Source organism: Lissotriton vulgaris, chromosome 5 (assembly GCF_964263255.1).
Source record: "Lissotriton vulgaris chromosome 5, aLisVul1.2, whole genome shotgun sequence".
Lineage (NCBI taxonomy): Eukaryota > Metazoa > Chordata > Amphibia > Caudata > Salamandridae > Lissotriton > Lissotriton vulgaris.
The window spans coordinates 737207948-737227833 of NC_141693.1; positions in this window are offsets into that span (position 1 = coordinate 737207948).

Consider the following 19886-nt stretch of genomic DNA (forward strand, 5'->3'; position numbering starts at 1 on the left):
TCTGTGGTGAAACACTGCCCCTGCTGGCCATTCGGTATAATCTGCAGATGGAAAAGTCCACTGTTAGAACAATTTTTACAAAGGGTAAACAGATCAATACTATGGAGTCTATATTATTGTGAAAATCAACAGCTCATTAGAAAATCAAATCCCAATTAATGTTTTTAACCTCCCATACTTCTTTGAATCCCACGCCTCACTTGCTAACACTCTCTAAACAACTGTAGCACATACATTGGGACACAGATATATTGATCTTTTTGCCAGCCAAGTGGCGGTGAACCCTTCTGAATTCATTTGTTTTAGGATATGGTACACTGGTAGAAATTAAGCCAGCTGATAAGTTGAGAGAGGAAGGGTTATGCTACAGTTAATGGGAATAATAAAATCAATGAATAGCATATTTACCATCCTCATTTTAGCCAATTTCTACCAGTTCAGCAATAGTAAAGTTGAGACTCTTCTGCTCAAACGTACGTTCATACAAATTCAGAAGTCTCAAAAAATGCCCCAATTTCTTTCATCTTAACATCTTAGTTTGCAGTAGGGCATCCTGTCTACCCTACTACTCATTTAATTACCAAGAAGAATGTATCCTACTGTTTAATAGGCAACAGAGTGGCCCTCATGTCAGACAACATCTTGTTTTTGCTTTATGATGTCAGCTTGCTAGGCAACAGAGTGGCCCTCAGGTCAGACAACATTCTTGCTTTAGCTTTATGATATCAGAGCACCAGTGGACAAATTGTTCTTGTGGGAGCTGACCACACAGGAGGATGAGATTTCAGAAGTTATGCAGTAGGTTACTATCTGTGTTTGTAAGGCAAGTAGGAGGGGGAATGGTAAAGGACGCTGAACCACTCAAAGCATAGGGGCCTTTTTGAAAGTGGGCTGGGGATACAAAAATAGAGATCATCCCTGACACCAATTCATCTAGAGTGTCAGAGCCCAACATGCAAAGTGCAGGGGAAGTGGTTAAATGAGCTTTCTTCCGTGAGAATCAAACACTATCGTTCTAAAGTGAGATAGTGCATTTCAACCTCAAAGGCAGCAAATTCCTCAAATGGAACATTGCTAGCGCCAGGATCTAAAGCAGGCTTTCGTAGTGTTGAAGGTAGTCAGTTTTTTTTAAATATCATGACCAACACAATGTGATCCATATTACTTCCATATTGACAGAAAATATATTCAGGCACAGGCTTCCAATAGAAGGTAATGAGGACATTCAAATGCTGTGAGCGTCTTTTTAATGCCTAAAGGAATGATTGTGAGTTTTACTTACCATATAAATTGGTCAAATGATGCCGTATGCCGGAAGACTTGCTTTTTTTTTTTTCTTCAGTCTCGGCAACGCAGAGAAATTCTGTGGTGAAACACTGCCCCTGCTGGCCATTCGGTATAATCTGCAGATGGAAAAGTCCACTGTTAGAACAATTTTTACAAAGGGTAAACAGATCAATACTATGGAGTCTATATTATTGTGAAAATCAACAGCTCATTAGAAAATCAAATCCCAATTAGTGTTTTTAACCTCCCATACTTCTTTGAATCCCACGCCTCACTTGCTAACACTCTCTAAACAACTGTAGCACATACATTGGGACACAGATATATTGATCTTTTTGCCAGCCAAGTGGCGGTGAACCCTTCTGAATTCATTTGTTTTAGGATATGGTACACTGGTAGAAATTAAGCCAGCTGATAAGTTGAGAGAGGAAGGGTTATGCTACAGTTAATGGGAATAATAAAATCAATGAATAGCATATTTACCATCCTCATTTTAGCCAATTTCTACCAGTTCAGCAATAGTAAAGTTGAGACTCTTCTGCTCAAACGTACGTTCATACAAATTCAGAAGTCTCAAAAAATGCCCCAATTTCTTTCATCTTAACATCTTAGTTTGCAGTAGGGCATCCTGTCTACCCTACTACTCATTTAATTACCAAGAAGAATGTATCCTACTGTTTAATAGGCAACAGAGTGGCCCTCATGTCAGACAACATCTTGTTTTTGCTTTATGATGTCAGCTTGCTAGGCAACAGAGTGGCCCTCAGGTCAGACAACATTCTTGCTTTAGCTTTATGATATCAGAGCACCAGTGGACAAATTGTTCTTGTGGGAGCTGACCACACAGGAGGATGAGATTTCAGAAGTTATGCAGTAGGTTACTATCTGTGTTTGTAAGGCAAGTAGGAGGGGGAATGGTAAAGGACGCTGAACCACTCAAAGCATAGGGGCCTTTTTGAAAGTGGGCTGGGGGTACAAAAATAGAGATTATCCCTGACACCAATTCATCTAGAGTGTCAGAGCCCAACATGCAAAGTGCAGGGGAAGTGGTTAAATGAGCTTTCTTCCGTGAGAATCAAACACTATCGTTCTAAAGTGAGATAGTGCATTTCAACCTCAAAGGCAGCAAATTCCTCAAATGGAACATTGCTAGCGCCAGGATCTAAAGCAGGCTTTCGTAGTGTTGAAGGTAGTCAGTTTTTTTTAAATATCATGACCAACACAATGTGATCCATATTACTTCCATATTGACAGAAAATATATTCAGGCACAGGCTCCCAATAGAAGGTAATGAGGACATTCAAATGCTGTGAGCGTCTTTTTAATGCCTAAAGGAATGATTGTGAGTTTTACTTACCATATAAATTGGTCAAATGATGCCGTATGCCGGAAGACTTGCTTTTTTTTTTTTCTTCAGTCTCGGCAACGCAGAGAAATTCTGTGGTGAAACACTGCCCCTGCTGGCCATTCGGTATAATCTGCAGATGGAAAAGTCCACTGTTAGAACAATTTTTACAAAGGGTAAACAGATCAATACTATGGAGTCTATATTATTGTGAAAATCAACAGCTCATTAGAAAATCAAATCCCAATTAATGTTTTTAACCTCCCATACTTCTTTGAATCCCACGCCTCACTTGCTAACACTCTCTAAACAACTGTAGCACATACATTGGGACACAGATATATTGATCTTTTTGCCAGCCAAGTGGCGGTGAACCCTTCTGAATTCATTTGTTTTAGGATATGGTACACTGGTAGAAATTAAGCCAGCTGATAAGTTGAGAGAGGAAGGGTTATGCTACAGTTAATGGGAATAATAAAATCAATGAATAGCATATTTACCATCCTCATTTTAGCCAATTTCTACCAGTTCAGCAATAGTAAAGTTGAGACTCTTCTGCTCAAACGTACGTTCATACAAATTCAGAAGTCTCAAAAAATGCCCCAATTTCTTTCATCTTAACATCTTAGTTTGCAGTAGGGCATCCTGTCTACCCTACTACTCATTTAATTACCAAGAAGAATGTATCCTACTGTTTAATAGGCAACAGAGTGGCCCTCATGTCAGACAACATCTTGTTTTTGCTTTATGATGTCAGCTTGCTAGGCAACAGAGTGGCCCTCAGGTCAGACAACATTCTTGCTTTAGCTTTATGATATCAGAGCACCAGTGAACAAATTGTTCTTGTGGGAGCTGACCACACAGGAGGATGAGATTTCAGAAGTTATGCAGTAGGTTACTATCTGTGTTTGTAAGGCAAGTAGGAGGGGGAATGGTAAAGGACGCTGAACCACTCAAAGCATAGGGGCCTTTTTGAAAGTGGGCTGGGGATACAAAAATAGAGATTATCCCTGACACCAATTCATCTAGAGTGTCAGAGCCCAACATGCAAAGTGCAGGGGAAGTGGTTAAATGAGCTTTCTTCCGTGAGAATCAAACACTATCGTTCTAAAGTGAGATAGTGCATTTCAACCTCAAAGGCAGCAAATTCCTCAAATGGAACATTGCTAGCGCCAGGATCTAAAGCAGGCTTTCGTAGTGTTGAAGGTAGTCAGTTTTTTTTAAATATCATGACCAACACAATGTGATCCATATTACTTCCATATTGACAGAAAATATATTCAGGCACAGGCTTCCAATAGAAGGTAATGAGGACATTCAAATGCTGTGAGCGTCTTTTTAATGCCTAAAGGAATGATTGTGAGTTTTACTTACCATATAAATTGGTCAAATGATGCCGTATGCCGGAAGACTTGCTTTTTTTTTTTTCTTCAGTCTCGGCAACGCAGAGAAATTCTGTGGTGAAACACTGCCCCTGCTGGCCATTCGGTATAATCTGCAGATGGAAAAGTCCACTGTTAGAACAATTTTTACAAAGGGTAAACAGATCAATACTATGGAGTCTATATTATTGTGAAAATCAACAGCTCATTAGAAAATCAAATCCCAATTAGTGTTTTTAACCTCCCATACTTCTTTGAATCCCACGCCTCACTTGCTAACACTCTCTAAACAACTGTAGCACATACATTGGGACACAGATATATTGATCTTTTTGCCAGCCAAGTGGCGGTGAACCCTTCTGAATTCATTTGTTTTAGGATATGGTACACTGGTAGAAATTAAGCCAGCTGATAAGTTGAGAGAGGAAGGGTTATGCTACAGTTAATGGGAATAATAAAATCAATGAATAGCATATTTACCATCCTCATTTTAGCCAATTTCTACCAGTTCAGCAATAGTAAAGTTGAGACTCTTCTGCTCAAACGTACTTTCATACAAATTCAGAAGTCTCAAAAAAGGCCCCAATTTCTTTCATCTTAACATCTTAGTTTGCAGTAGGGCATCCTGTCTACCCTACTACTCATTTAATTACCAAGAAGAACGTATCCTACTGTTTAATAGGCAACAGAGTGGCCCTCATGTCAGACAACATCCTGTTTTTGCTTTATGATGTCAGCTTGCTAGGCAACAGAGTGGCCCTCAGGTCAGACAACATTCTTGCTTTAGCTTTATGATATCAGAGCACCAGTGGACCAATTGTTCTTGTGGGAGCTGACCACACAGGAGGATGAGATTTCAGAAGTTATGCAGTAGGTTACTATCTGTGTTTGTAAGGCAAGTAGGAGGGGGAATGGTAAAGGACGCTGAACCACTCAAAGCATAGGGGCCTTTTTGAAAGTGGGCTGGGGATACAAAAATAGAGATTATCCCTGACACCAATCCATCTAGAGTGTCAGAGCCCAACATGCAAAGTGCAGGGGAAGTGGTTAAATGAGCTTTCTTCCGTGAGAATCAAACACTATCGTTCTAAAGTGAGATAGTGCATTTCAACCTCAAAGGCATAAAAATTCCTCAAATGGAACATTGCTAGCGCCAGGATCTAAAGCAGGCTTTCGTAGTGTTGAAGGTAGTCAGTTTTTTTTAAATATCATGACCAACACAATGTGATCCATATTACTTCCATATTGACAGAAAATATATTCAGGCACAGGCTCCCACTAGAAGGTAATGAGGACATTCAAATGCGGTGAACGTCTTTTTAATGCCTAAAGGAATGATTGTGAGTTTTACTTACCATATAAATTGATCAAATGAAGCCGTATGCCGGAAGACTTGCTTTTTATTTTTTTCTTCAGTCTCGGCAATGCAGAGAAATTCTGTGGTGAAACACTGCCCCTGCTGGCCATTCAGTATAATCTGCAGATGGAAAAGTCGACTGTTAGAACAATTTTTACAAAGGGTAAACAGATCAATACTATGGAGTCTATATTATTGTGAAAAGCAACAGCTCACCAGAAAATCAAATCCCAATTAGTGTTTTTAACCTCCCATACTTCTTTGAATCCCACGCCTCACTTGCTAACACTCTCTAAACAATTGTAGCACATACATTGGGACACAGATATATTGATCTTTTTGCCAGCCAAGTGGCAGTGAACCCTTCTGAATTCATTTGTTTTAGGATATGGTACCCTGGTAGAAATTAAGCCAGCTGATAAGTTGAGAGAGGAAGGGTTATGCTACAGTTAATGGGAATAATAAAATCAATGAATAGCATATTTACCATCCTCATTTTAGCCAATTTCTACCAGTTCAGCAATAGTAAAGTTGAGACTCTTCTGCTCAAACGTACGTTCATACAAATTCAGAAGTCTCAAAAAATGCCCCAATTTCTTTCATCTTAACATCTTAGTTTGCAGTAGGGCATCCTGTCTACCCTACTACTCATTTAATTACCAAGAAGAATGTATCCTACTGTTTAATAGGCAACAGAGTGGCCCTCATGTCAGACAACATCTTGTTTTTGCTTTATGATGTCAGCTTGCTAGGCAACAGAGTGGCCCTCAGGTCAGACAACATTCTTGCTTTAGCTTTATGATGTCAGAGCACCAGTGGACCAATTGTTCTTGTGGGAGCTGACCACACAGGAGGATGAGATTTCAGAAGTTATGCAGTAGGTTACTATCTGTGTTTGTAAGGCAAGTAGGAGGGGGAATGGTAAAGGACGCTGAACCACTCAAAGCATAGGGGCCTTTTTGAAAGTGGGCTGGGGATACAAAAATAGAGATTATCCCTGACACCAATCCATCTAGTGTGTCAGAGCCCAACATGCAAAGTGCAGGGGAAGTGGTTAAATGAGCTTTCTTCCGTGAGAAGGAAACACTATCGTTCTAAAGTGAGATAGTGCATTTCAACCTCAAAGGCATCAAATTCCTCAAATGGAACATTGCTAGCGCCAGGATCTAAAGCAGGCTTTCGTAGTGTTGAAGGTAGTCAGTTTTTTTTAAATATCATGACCAACACAATGTGATCCATATTACTTCCATATTGACAGAAAATATATTCAGGCACAGGCTCCCACTAGAAGGTAATGAGGACATTCAAATGCGGTGAACGTCTTTTTAATGCCTAAAGGAATGATTGTGAGTTTTACTTACCATATAAATTGATCAAATGATGCCGTATGCCGGAAGACTTGCTTTTTTTTTTTTTCTTCAGTCTCGGCAATGCAGAGAAATTCTGTGGTGAAACACTGCCCCTGCTGGCCATTCAGTATAATCTGCAGATGGAAAAGTCGACTGTTAGAACAATTTTTACAAAGGGTAAACAGATCAATACTATGGAGTCTATATTATTGTGAAAATCAACAGCTCATCAGAAAATCAAATCCCAATTAGTGTTTTTAACCTCCCATACTTCTTTGAATCCCACGCCTCACTTGCTAACACTCTCTAAACAATTGTAGCACATACATTGGGACACAGATATATTGATCTTTTTGCCAGCCAAGTGGCAGTGAACCCTTCTGAATTCATTTGTTTTAGGATATGGTACCCTGGTAGAAATTAAGCCAGCTGATAAGTTGAGAGAGGAAGGGTTATGCTACAGTTAATGGGAATAATAAAATCAATGAATAGCATATTTACCATCCTCATTTTAGCCAATTTCTACCAGTTCAGCAATAGTAAAGTTGAGACTCTTCTGCTCAAACGTACGTTCATACAAATTCAGAAGTCTCAAAAAATGCCCCAATTTCTTTCATCTTAACATCTTAGTTTGCAGTAGGGCATCCTGTCTACCCTACTACTCATTTAATTACCAAGAAGAATGTATCCTACTGTTTAATAGGCAACAGAGTGGCCCTCATGTCAGACAACATCTTGTTTTTGCTTTATGATGTCAGCTTGCTAGGCAACAGAGTGGCCCTCAGGTCAGACAACATTCTTGCTTTAGCTTTATGATATCAGAGCACCAGTGGACCAATTGTTCTTGTGGGAGCTGACCACACAGGAGGATGAGATTTCAGAAGTTATGCAGTAGGTTACTATCTGTGTTTGTAAGGCAAGTAGGAGGGGGAATGGTAAAGGACGCTGAACCACTCAAAGCATAGGGGCCTTTTTGAAAGTGGGCTGGGGATACAAAAATAGAGATTATCCCTGACACCAATCCATCTAGAGTGTCAGAGCCCAACATGCAAAGTGCAGGGGAAGTGGTTAAATGAGCTTTCTTCCGTGAGAATCAAACACTATCGTTCTAAAGTGAGATAGTGCATTTCAACCTCAAAGGCATAAAAATTCCTCAAATGGAACATTGCTAGCGCCAGGATCTAAAGCAGGCTTTCGTAGTGTTGAAGGTAGTCAGTTTTTTTTAAATATCATGACCAACACAATGTGATCCATATTACTTCCATATTGACAGAAAATATATTCAGGCACAGGCTCCCACTAGAAGGTAATGAGGACATTCAAATGCGGTGAACGTCTTTTTAATGCCTAAAGGAATGATTGTGAGTTTTACTTACCATATAAATTGATCAAATGAAGCCGTATGCCGGAAGACTTGCTTTTTATTTTTTTCTTCAGTCTCGGCAATGCAGAGAAATTCTGTGGTGAAACACTGCCCCTGCTGGCCATTCAGTATAATCTGCAGATGGAAAAGTCGACTGTTAGAACAATTTTTACAAAGGGTAAACAGATCAATACTATGGAGTCTATATTATTGTGAAAAGCAACAGCTCACCAGAAAATCAAATCCCAATTAGTGTTTTTAACCTCCCATACTTCTTTGAATCCCACGCCTCACTTGCTAACACTCTCTAAACAACTGTAGCACATACATTGGGACACAGATATATTGATCTTTTTGCCAGCCAAGTGGCGGTGAACCCTTCTGAATTCATTTGTTTTAGGATATGGTACACTGGTAGAAATTAAGCCAGCTGATAAGTTGAGAGAGGAAGGGTTATGCTACAGTTAATGGGAATAATAAAATCAATGAATAGCATATTTACCATCCTCATTTTAGCCAATTTCTACCAGTTCAGCAATAGTAAAGTTGAGACTCTTCTGCTCAAACGTACGTTCATACAAATTCAGAAGTCTCAAAAAATGCCCCAATTTCTTTCATCTTAACATCTTAGTTTGCAGTAGGGCATCCTGTCTACCCTACTACTCATTTAATTACCAAGAAGAATGTATCCTACTGTTTAATAGGCAACAGAGTGGCCCTCATGTCAGACAACATCTTGTTTTTGCTTTATGATGTCAGCTTGCTAGGCAACAGAGTGGCCCTCAGGTCAGACAACATTCTTGCTTTAGCTTTATGATATCAGAGCACCAGTGGACCAATTGTTCTTGTGGGAGCTGACCACACAGGAGGATGAGATTTCAGAAGTTATGCAGTAGGTTACTATCTGTGTTTGTAAGGCAAGTAGGAGGGGGAATGGTAAAGGACGCTGAACCACTCAAAGCATAGGGGCCTTTTTGAAAGTGGGCTGGGGATACAAAAATAGAGATTATCCCTGACACCAATCCATCTAGAGTGTCAGAGCCCAACATGCAAAGTGCAGGGGAAGTGGTTAAATGAGCTTTCTTCCGTGAGAAGGAAACACTATCGTTCTAAAGTGAGATAGTGCATTTCAACCTCAAAGGCAGCAAATTCCTCAAATGGAACATTGCTAGCGCCAAGATCTAAAGCAGGCTTTCGTAGTGTTGAAGGTAGTCAGTTTTTTTTAAATATCATGACCAACACAATGTGATCCATATTACTTCCATATTGACAGAAAATATATTCAGGCACAGGCTCCCAATAGAAGGTAATGAGGACATTCAAATGCTGTGAACGTCTTTTTAATGCCTAAAGGAATGATTGTGAGTTTTACTTACCATATAAATTGGTCAAATGATGCCGTATGCCGGAAGACTTGCTTTTTTTTTTTTCTTCAGTCTCGGCAACGCAGAGAAATTCTGTGGTGAAACACTGCCCCTGCTGGCCATTCGGTATAATCTGCAGATGGAAAAGTCCACTGTTAGAACAATTTTTACAAAGGGTAAACAGATCAATACTATGGAGTCTATATTATTGTGAAAATCAACAGCTCATTAGAAAATCAAATCCCAATTAGTGTTTTTAACCTCCCATACTTCTTTGAATCCCACGCCTCACTTGCTAACACTCTCTAAACAACTGTAGCACATACATTGGGACACAGATATATTGATCTTTTTGCCAGCCAAGTGGCGGTGAACCCTTCTGAATTCATTTGTTTTAGGATATGGTACACTGGTAGAAATTAAGCCAGCTGATAAGTTGAGAGAGGAAGGGTTATGCTACAGTTAATGGGAATAATAAAATCAATGAATAGCATATTTACCATCCTCATTTTAGCCAATTTCTACCAGTTCAGCAATAGTAAAGTTGAGACTCTTCTGCTCAAACGTACTTTCATACAAATTCAGAAGTCTCAAAAAAGGCCCCAATTTCTTTCATCTTAACATCTTAGTTTGCAGTAGGGCATCCTGTCTACCCTACTACTCATTTAATTACCAAGAAGAACGTATCCTACTGTTTAATAGGCAACAGAGTGGCCCTCATGTCAGACAACATCCTGTTTTTGCTTTATGATGTCAGCTTGCTAGGCAACAGAGTGGCCCTCAGGTCAGACAACATTCTTGCTTTAGCTTTATGATATCAGAGCACCAGTGGACCAATTGTTCTTGTGGGAGCTGACCACACAGGAGGATGAGATTTCAGAAGTTATGCAGTAGGTTACTATCTGTGTTTGTAAGGCAAGTAGGAGGGGGAATGGTAAAGGACGCTGAACCACTCAAAGCATAGGGGCCTTTTTGAAAGTGGGCTGGGGATACAAAAATAGAGATTATCCCTGACACCAATCCATCTAGTGTGTCAGAGCCCAACATGCAAAGTGCAGGGGAAGTGGTTAAATGAGCTTTCTTCCGTGAGAAGGAAACACTATCGTTCTAAAGTGAGATAGTGCATTTCAACCTCAAAGGCATCAAATTCCTCAAATGGAACATTGCTAGCGCCAGGATCTAAAGCAGGCTTTCGTAGTGTTGAAGGTAGTCAGTTTTTTTTAAATATCATGACCAACACAATGTGATCCATATTACTTCCATATTGACAGAAAATATATTCAGGCACAGGCTCCCACTAGAAGGTAATGAGGACATTCAAATGCGGTGAACGTCTTTTTAATGCCTAAAGGAATGATTGTGAGTTTTACTTACCATATAAATTGATCAAATGATGCCGTATGCCGGAAGACTTGCTTTTTTTTTTTTTCTTCAGTCTCGGCAATGCAGAGAAATTCTGTGGTGAAACACTGCCCCTGCTGGCCATTCAGTATAATCTGCAGATGGAAAAGTCGACTGTTAGAACAATTTTTACAAAGGGTAAACAGATCAATACTATGGAGTCTATATTATTGTGAAAATCAACAGCTCATCAGAAAATCAAATCCCAATTAGTGTTTTTAACCTCCCATACTTCTTTGAATCCCACGCCTCACTTGCTAACACTCTCTAAACAATTGTAGCACATACATTGGGACACAGATATATTGATCTTTTTGCCAGCCAAGTGGCAGTGAACCCTTCTGAATTCATTTGTTTTAGGATATGGTACCCTGGTAGAAATTAAGCCAGCTGATAAGTTGAGAGAGGAAGGGTTATGCTACAGTTAATGGGAATAATAAAATCAATGAATAGCATATTTACCATCCTCATTTTAGCCAATTTCTACCAGTTCAGCAATAGTAAAGTTGAGACTCTTCTGCTCAAACGTACGTTCATACAAATTCAGAAGTCTCAAAAAATGCCCCAATTTCTTTCATCTTAACATCTTAGTTTGCAGTAGGGCATCCTGTCTACCCTACTACTCATTTAATTACCAAGAAGAATGTATCCTACTGTTTAATAGGCAACAGAGTGGCCCTCATGTCAGACAACATCTTGTTTTTGCTTTATGATGTCAGCTTGCTAGGCAACAGAGTGGCCCTCAGGTCAGACAACATTCTTGCTTTAGCTTTATGATATCAGAGCACCAGTGGACCAATTGTTCTTGTGGGAGCTGACCACACAGGAGGATGAGATTTCAGAAGTTATGCAGTAGGTTACTATCTGTGTTTGTAAGGCAAGTAGGAGGGGGAATGGTAAAGGACGCTGAACCACTCAAAGCATAGGGGCCTTTTTGAAAGTGGGCTGGGGATACAAAAATAGAGATTATCCCTGACACCAATCCATCTAGAGTGTCAGAGCCCAACATGCAAAGTGCAGGGGAAGTGGTTAAATGAGCTTTCTTCCGTGAGAATCAAACACTATCGTTCTAAAGTGAGATAGTGCATTTCAACCTCAAAGGCATAAAAATTCCTCAAATGGAACATTGCTAGCGCCAGGATCTAAAGCAGGCTTTCGTAGTGTTGAAGGTAGTCAGTTTTTTTTAAATATCATGACCAACACAATGTGATCCATATTACTTCCATATTGACAGAAAATATATTCAGGCACAGGCTCCCACTAGAAGGTAATGAGGACATTCAAATGCGGTGAACGTCTTTTTAATGCCTAAAGGAATGATTGTGAGTTTTACTTACCATATAAATTGATCAAATGAAGCCGTATGCCGGAAGACTTGCTTTTTATTTTTTTCTTCAGTCTCGGCAATGCAGAGAAATTCTGTGGTGAAACACTGCCCCTGCTGGCCATTCAGTATAATCTGCAGATGGAAAAGTCGACTGTTAGAACAATTTTTACAAAGGGTAAACAGATCAATACTATGGAGTCTATATTATTGTGAAAAGCAACAGCTCACCAGAAAATCAAATCCCAATTAGTGTTTTTAACCTCCCATACTTCTTTGAATCCCACGCCTCACTTGCTAACACTCTCTAAACAACTGTAGCACATACATTGGGACACAGATATATTGATCTTTTTGCCAGCCAAGTGGCGGTGAACCCTTCTGAATTCATTTGTTTTAGGATATGGTACACTGGTAGAAATTAAGCCAGCTGATAAGTTGAGAGAGGAAGGGTTATGCTACAGTTAATGGGAATAATAAAATCAATGAATAGCATATTTACCATCCTCATTTTAGCCAATTTCTACCAGTTCAGCAATAGTAAAGTTGAGACTCTTCTGCTCAAACGTACTTTCATACAAATTCAGAAGTCTCAAAAAAGGCCCCAATTTCTTTCATCTTAACATCTTAGTTTGCAGTAGGGCATCCTGTCTACCCTACTACTCATTTAATTACCAAGAAGAACGTATCCTACTGTTTAATAGGCAACAGAGTGGCCCTCATGTCAGACAACATCCTGTTTTTGCTTTATGATGTCAGCTTGCTAGGCAACAGAGTGGCCCTCAGGTCAGACAACATTCTTGCTTTAGCTTTATGATATCAGAGCACCAGTGGACCAATTGTTCTTGTGGGAGCTGACCACACAGGAGGATGAGATTTCAGAAGTTATGCAGTAGGTTACTATCTGTGTTTGTAAGGCAAGTAGGAGGGGGAATGGTAAAGGACGCTGAACCACTCAAAGCATAGGGGCCTTTTTGAAAGTGGGCTGGGGATACAAAAATAGAGATTATCCCTGACACCAATCCATCTAGTGTGTCAGAGCCCAACATGCAAAGTGCAGGGGAAGTGGTTAAATGAGTGTAGGAGAGTAGGGTCTGCTATCCTATGGTCACCCCAAATTTTTGCTTTTTGCTTCACTGGTTTCTGACTTAATGTGGCTGTGGGCCTGCTAATCAGACCCACAGCCTGCTGTTCTCTCTCTAAATTGATGCCCATGCACTCTAGGTGCATTACGAATTGGAACTGGTTCACCTTATGAGCCCCTGTAATAGTGCACCCTAGGTGCCCAGGGCATAGGTGTATCCAAGGCCTACCAGGGGCTGCAGCACGTATTGTGCCACCCCTGGCCTGGCCTCCATCTTTGACACAACTGGCTGATCACTCAGCTGGGGTAAGTCGGTGTAACCACCTCTTACTTAGGTACAGTATGTCTGTGCCTAACCCTAAACTGGACACATATGTTCCTATCAGCCACTCCTATGGAAGGCCTCATCAATCCTGGAGGCAGAGTGCTTGGAAATATGTGAGATGGTGCTCTGGCATGAGCTGAGCCTGTCTGCAGCTGTCGGGAACAACTCCCTAAGCTGGTCCGGGATATTGCCATACCATATACTCTTAAGTGCATTATAATCCTCGCGGTTAAATGCTAACTTTGGTTTGGCTTTATCAAAACATGTCGAGTAAGGTGTCATACGAATTGGAATACTATCCCCTCGCCAATTCTGGCGACGGGGATAGCATTCCACCCTTCTAGAGGGACACGACATGTGCGTAGCCTTAACCCCGGTTAAAGTTAAACAGAGCCTCAGCTTCACAAAATGGACGCTGCCACCACAGACACAAGTCTGGCCTCCTGCTGCTGACCGAAACTCGGCAGATGGTGGCCTGGACAAAGGGTTTCCTGCCTTGGGAGGTGCGAGCACCACCCCAGACAGGATTTTGTGTATTGGGTAGGACAGGGCTGAATAGAATCAGACATGCCCGGGGCACACAAGGTGTCCCCGTGCATAGGCCAGCCCAAACCGGTTCTGGGGCCTTCCAGCCCCAGTCCTGGCGCGGAGCTGGACAAAGGAAAGGGGGTGTAACCGCCCCCCTTCCTGGTTCCTCCCAGAGGAGGGACCTAGTAGGTGATCCACCCCCTAGATTGGAATAAGAGGGGGAGCAGTGCCATTGCACGGCAGATCATCCCGAAATCAACTTAAACTAAGAAGAAGACTGGACTTCGACATTCTGCTGCACAGAAGACTGAAGAAGAATCTCCCTTGTGGCCAAGGAGTGACCACCCTGTGAACACAGGTACCAACCAGCAACTCGACGTCTGCTTTGCCGCCGCCTCCCGCCGGAGCCCGAGCCCAGAGCCCGACAAGAACCAGATTCCCAGACCTCTCAGACCCCGATCCACAGTCCCTGCAAAGAAGGGACCCGTGGAGGCACCGAGTGACGTGGGACCGGACCTCTTGAAAGACACCCGAAAAGCTGACTGCGCAGCTTCTGAGGCATCCTCGACGTTGTGCTTTGGGGATTGAGAACCCCCACCACCGAGCAGCCCTTGCACCGAAGATCAGCCCTCCAGCATCTCCACGATCTGCGTGGGGCCCTTTTGCATTGTGCCACTCGACGCGCCATCCCGGCCACTAGCCACGCGGCCAGCGGCCAACTTGGCGACGAACCCGAAGATTTAAACAGCAGGTCTGGTTGCTCCAGACCTACCCAAGCTCCTGTGAAAAGGAGCACCCGCTCTGACCTTGCTGGTCCGAGTGAACAGCATCTTTCAACTTCTGCGTGGCTTGCATTTGCCAAGGCCTGTTTGCTCCGATCAGGTCGCCGACACCGCCAACAGCGAGAAGCCTACGTGGGACAGCTCGTGACCGACTCCTGGACGTCCTCGACCCCGGGTATCCACGTGGCTGCAGAAAGAAGCTACCCGACAACGCCTGTTTGCACCCGACATCGCCTGGTTCCAATCTGGTTCCACGGTAGTCACTGGCTAGTGACTTTGAACACTGTCCCCTCTGCTTTCAGGTCTTCAACTCTTCAGATCCACCCTTGGATCCACCGGAACTCTTCTCATCGAGCCGCCTGCAGCATCTTCAGCTCCAAGCACCATCGACCAGCGTGACGAAACCCGACACATCTTCGACCCTGTGCACCCGCTTCCTGTGGGTGAGGTAACTCAGCTCCGCCGGTGCTCCTGCACTGGTACACATCCCAAGGGCCTGTGTTTTAAGTTTCAGCTCCGTAGGTCACTCGGAAGGTTCCTAACTTTCTAACTTTGTGCTTTTTACGCACCATAGACTTTGTATTGAGAAGTGCGTGCACTTTGAACACTGCACCCGAGTCCCGTGGGCCTTTCCCGACTTAGTTAACTCCAGTCTCGAATAGCTCCAGCGATTCCCAAGGCCCTAGGCCTCTTCACTTTCCTTTAGGTATCTCTTATACCACTTATTTAGTATATGGTTTAGGTGGCCCCTAGGGCTCATCCATATTGTGCAACTTTTGTGTATTTTAAACTGTCTTGTGATTTAACGCTTGTGCTTCTGTGCTCATAAAGAGTCCAGGGGATTTTAATAGTTAATAAATCAATATATATTTTCAATATATCTGTGTGGTGTCCCTTTCATTTGGTATTCAAGGGGGTTGTGTATGGTATAACAGCTGGCTTCACATGCCTTTCAGAGTTTAGCCTAAGACCGCTTTGTCCACGTTACCAATAGGATAACTGGTCTACAAGGTTGAATTACAACCATCATCATAAGGGTTGCTTGGCATGGTACAAAGTGATCACTAGAACTAGTGAGCATTATATACCAGGCCAACTTCTCACATTGGTGGCAGCGGTGGGATCTGAGCTTGCTGTTGTTTTACCATTACAATCTTTGAGATTATCATTTGAAAGATCATACAGGTACCTGCTAGGTACATATAAAACAAGACTAGTATACTTAAGTTCTACTGAACTTAGTTGTTGTAGAGCAAAGGGAGTAGCACACCCTAGCTACAACTACTAGATAGGTTTAGTAGGTAAACACCAGTGTAGGTAGATTGCAACGCATCCACCCACACTAGAGCAATGTCTGGGACAGAGGGGTCCAGTGGACTTACTCCTGTTGAGAGTGACCCTCCAAGGGCACCATCCCAGTTTGCTATTTTTCCCTTTAAGGAATTAAGACAGCTTTGTGTCTTAAGGGGTCTGAAGACAGGGCCTACCCCTACTGCAGACCACCTAAGAGAGCTCTTGGATCAGTCTGAAGCTCTAAAGACCTCTAAAGCAAACCCCACAGGGAATGCTGAAGGAGGCCATCCTTCAGAGGATGACACTGTAGACACCCCTACCCCTATCATCCTAGTAGATGAGGAAGCCTCCACCACTGGAGCTCCTCAAGTAGATGTAGAGGAAGAGGAAGAAGAAGAAGAGGAGGAGGAGGTGGAAAGCAGTGAGTCAGATGATGACAGAGATAGTCAGGTGCTGGTCAGTAGACTGAACCAGGCTAACTTAAGTCAACTTGGGAATGAATCAGGTAACAACCCATTCAGACCCCCAGGTGGACTTAACCAGGGCCATAGGAGGAGAAGGCATCACTCAGGTGAATCCAATACCTCCCATGTCTCTAGAGGCTCTCATGGTCACTCCAGAAAGGAGATGACTAGCCCTCAGAGAAGGGAACATGAGGCCAAGATGAGAGAGGCTGAGCTTAGGATCCAGAGGCAAGAGTTAGAGGTTGCCCTGGCTAAGGAGAAACTTGCTAGAGCAAGACAGCCTAGAGAGAGTGGGGTAATAGAACCCACTGGTGGCAGCAATATCCACAAGGATAAAGACAGGTCTTTTGATAATAGAAACCTGAGTAAGATTGTGCCCCCCTACAAAGCTGGGGATGATATCCATAAATGGATTACTGCAATGGAGAGAGCCTGCAGAGTACAGCAGATCCCTCAGGAGCAGTGGGCAGCAATCTTGTGGCTCTCCTTTGAAGGTAGAGGCCGAGACAGACTCCTCACAGTTAGTGATGGGGATTCTAGAAACTACCTGGTCCTGAAGAGTGCTCTGATTGATGGGTTAGGCTTAACCACTGAACAGTACAGGTTAATGTTCAGAGATACCCAGAAGACACAGACTCAGGACTGGTCTGAATTTGTTGAGTGTGCCACTAAGGCTCTGGAGGGATGGTTGCTGGGAAGCAAGGTTACAGACTATGAAGGATTGTATAATTTGCTGATGAGAGAACAAATTTTAAATAATTGTCAGAACCAGCAGTTGCATCAACATTTGGTTGACTCAGATTTGACCTCCCCCCAAGAATTGGGAAAGAGGGCAGATAAATGGGTAAGAACCAGAGTTAAGCAAAAGAACCAGAACCAGAACCAGGGTGGTGACCAGAAGAAAACAGACCAGAAGGGTGGGGAGCAGAAAGCTAAAGACCAGAAGTCTTCAACAGGGCCCCAAACTGAGACAGAGGGTGGGTCCCAAACTTCCAAGAAGAAGAAGAAAGAAGGTCAGAAGAAACCCTGGTGTAAAACTTGTAAGAACACCTCTCACTGGACAAGTGAGTGTAAAAAGGGTGGAGCCCCCAACACTGCAGCCCCTAAGGCACCTGCACCCACTAGTACAGTTAGCAGTGTTGGTCCTCAAGCCAAGGGTTTAGTGGGAATCACTTTGGGAACTGAAGGAGATTCTGACCTAGTCAGAACCCTTACACAGGCTGTTCTGGTTTGTGAAGGGGACATAGATTTGACCCCTGACATAAGTCCCAGTAACCTGGGCAAATACAGACAGACACCTTTGATTAACAACAAAGTGGCTCAAGCTTACAGGGACACATGTGCCAGTGTCACTATGGTGACACCTAACTTTGTGGACCCTGGACAATACATGCCAGGCGATGATTACCTGGTGACCAATGCCAGCAATGTCACTACTACACATAGTGTGGCACTTGTTAACTTTTCCTGGGGAGGGGTAACTGGCCTAAAGAAAGTTGTGGTTAGTGCTGATCTCCCAGTAGAATGTTTGTTGGGCAATGACCTGGAGAACTCTCTATGGTCAGAAGTTGAGTACAGGACTCATGCAGAGATGTTAGGGATATCATCACATGTCCTTGCTGTGACCAGGTCACAGGCCAAAAAGTGCCTCTCTGAACCTCAGGTCTTGGATCCTGGAACAATGGACCAAGTACCTCCCAAGAAGAAGAACAGGAGGGTTAAGGCTGTGCCTTCCCAACTGCCTACAAGTGAGGATCAGGCTTCACAGGAAACTGATCTAGAGACCCCTGAAGGAACTGTCCCTGAAGAACTTGAACCTGATCAGGTTGAGTTTCTGGGGACAGGGGGACCTTCTAGGGCAGACTTGGGGCAGGCTCAGTTAACCTGTCCTTCTCTTGAACCCCTCAGACAGCAGGCAGCTGCTGAGGCTGCTGGGAATGCTCAAGGTGCCCATAAAGTATATTGGGACGATGGACTCCTTTATTCAGAGGCTAGAGACCCCAAGCCTGGTGCTACCAGGAGGTTGGTTATACCTCTGCAATTTAGGGGCTTCCTACTCACCTTGGCCCATGATATTCCTTTAGCAGGACACCTAGGCCAGAACAAGACTTGGGACAGGCTTGTCCCTCACTTTCACTGGCCTCACATGTCTGAAGACACCAAGGAGTTTTGTCGCTCCTGTGAAACCTGCCAAGCCAGTGGTAAAGCAGGTGGAACAACAAAGGCCCCCCTGATACCACTACCTGTGGTGGGGGTTCCCTTTGAGAGAGTGGGGATTGATATTGTTGGTCCAATGGATCCCCCTACAGCATCTGGGCACAGATTCATACTGGTGGTAGTGGATCATGCCACCAGGTACCCAGAGGCAATTCCCCTTAGGACCACAACAGCTCCTGTTGTGGCCAGGGCCTTACTTGGAGTTTTCTCCAGAGTGGGGTTTCCTAAGGAGGTAATATCAGATAGAGGTACCAACTTCATGTCTGGATATTTGACAGCTATGTGGAAGGAATGTGGTGTAAACTACAAGTTCACCACTCCTTATCACCCACAATGCAATGGGCTTGTTGAGAGATTTAACAAGACCCTAAAGGGCATGATTAAAGGATTACCTGAAAAGCTCAGGCGAAGATGGGACATCCTTCTGCCCTGCCTTTTGTTCGCTTACAGAGAGGTCCCTCAAAAGGGGGTTGGCTTCAGCCCCTTTGAATTGTTGTTTGGGCACCCTGTAAGAGGACCCCTGTGTCTTGTGAAGGAAGGATGGGAGTTACCTCTCAAAAAGCCTAAACAGGACATAGTGGACTATGTACTTGGTCTCCGCTCCAGGATGGCAGAGTACATGGAAAAGGCATCCAAAAACCTTGAGGCTAGCCAAGAATTACAAAAAGCTTGGCATGACCAAAAGGCTGTCCTTGTTGAATTTCAGCCTGGACAGAAGGTATGGGTGTTGGAGCCAGTGGCCCCAGCAGCACTCCAAGACAAATGGTCTGGACCCCATACAATTCTGGAAAAGAAGGGAGAGGTTACCTACTTGGTGGACCTAGGAACTCCCAGGAGCCCCCATAGGGTGCTCCATGTGAACAGATTGAAGGCATATGTCAGCAGGGCAGACATGGGCTTGCTCATGGCTACAGATGAGGGACAGGAGGAAGAGAGTGACCCTCTCCCAGACCTGCTCACTCAGAACCCTGAGGATGGCTCAGTTGATGGTGTGGCCTTAGGTGGCAGCCTCACTGAACAT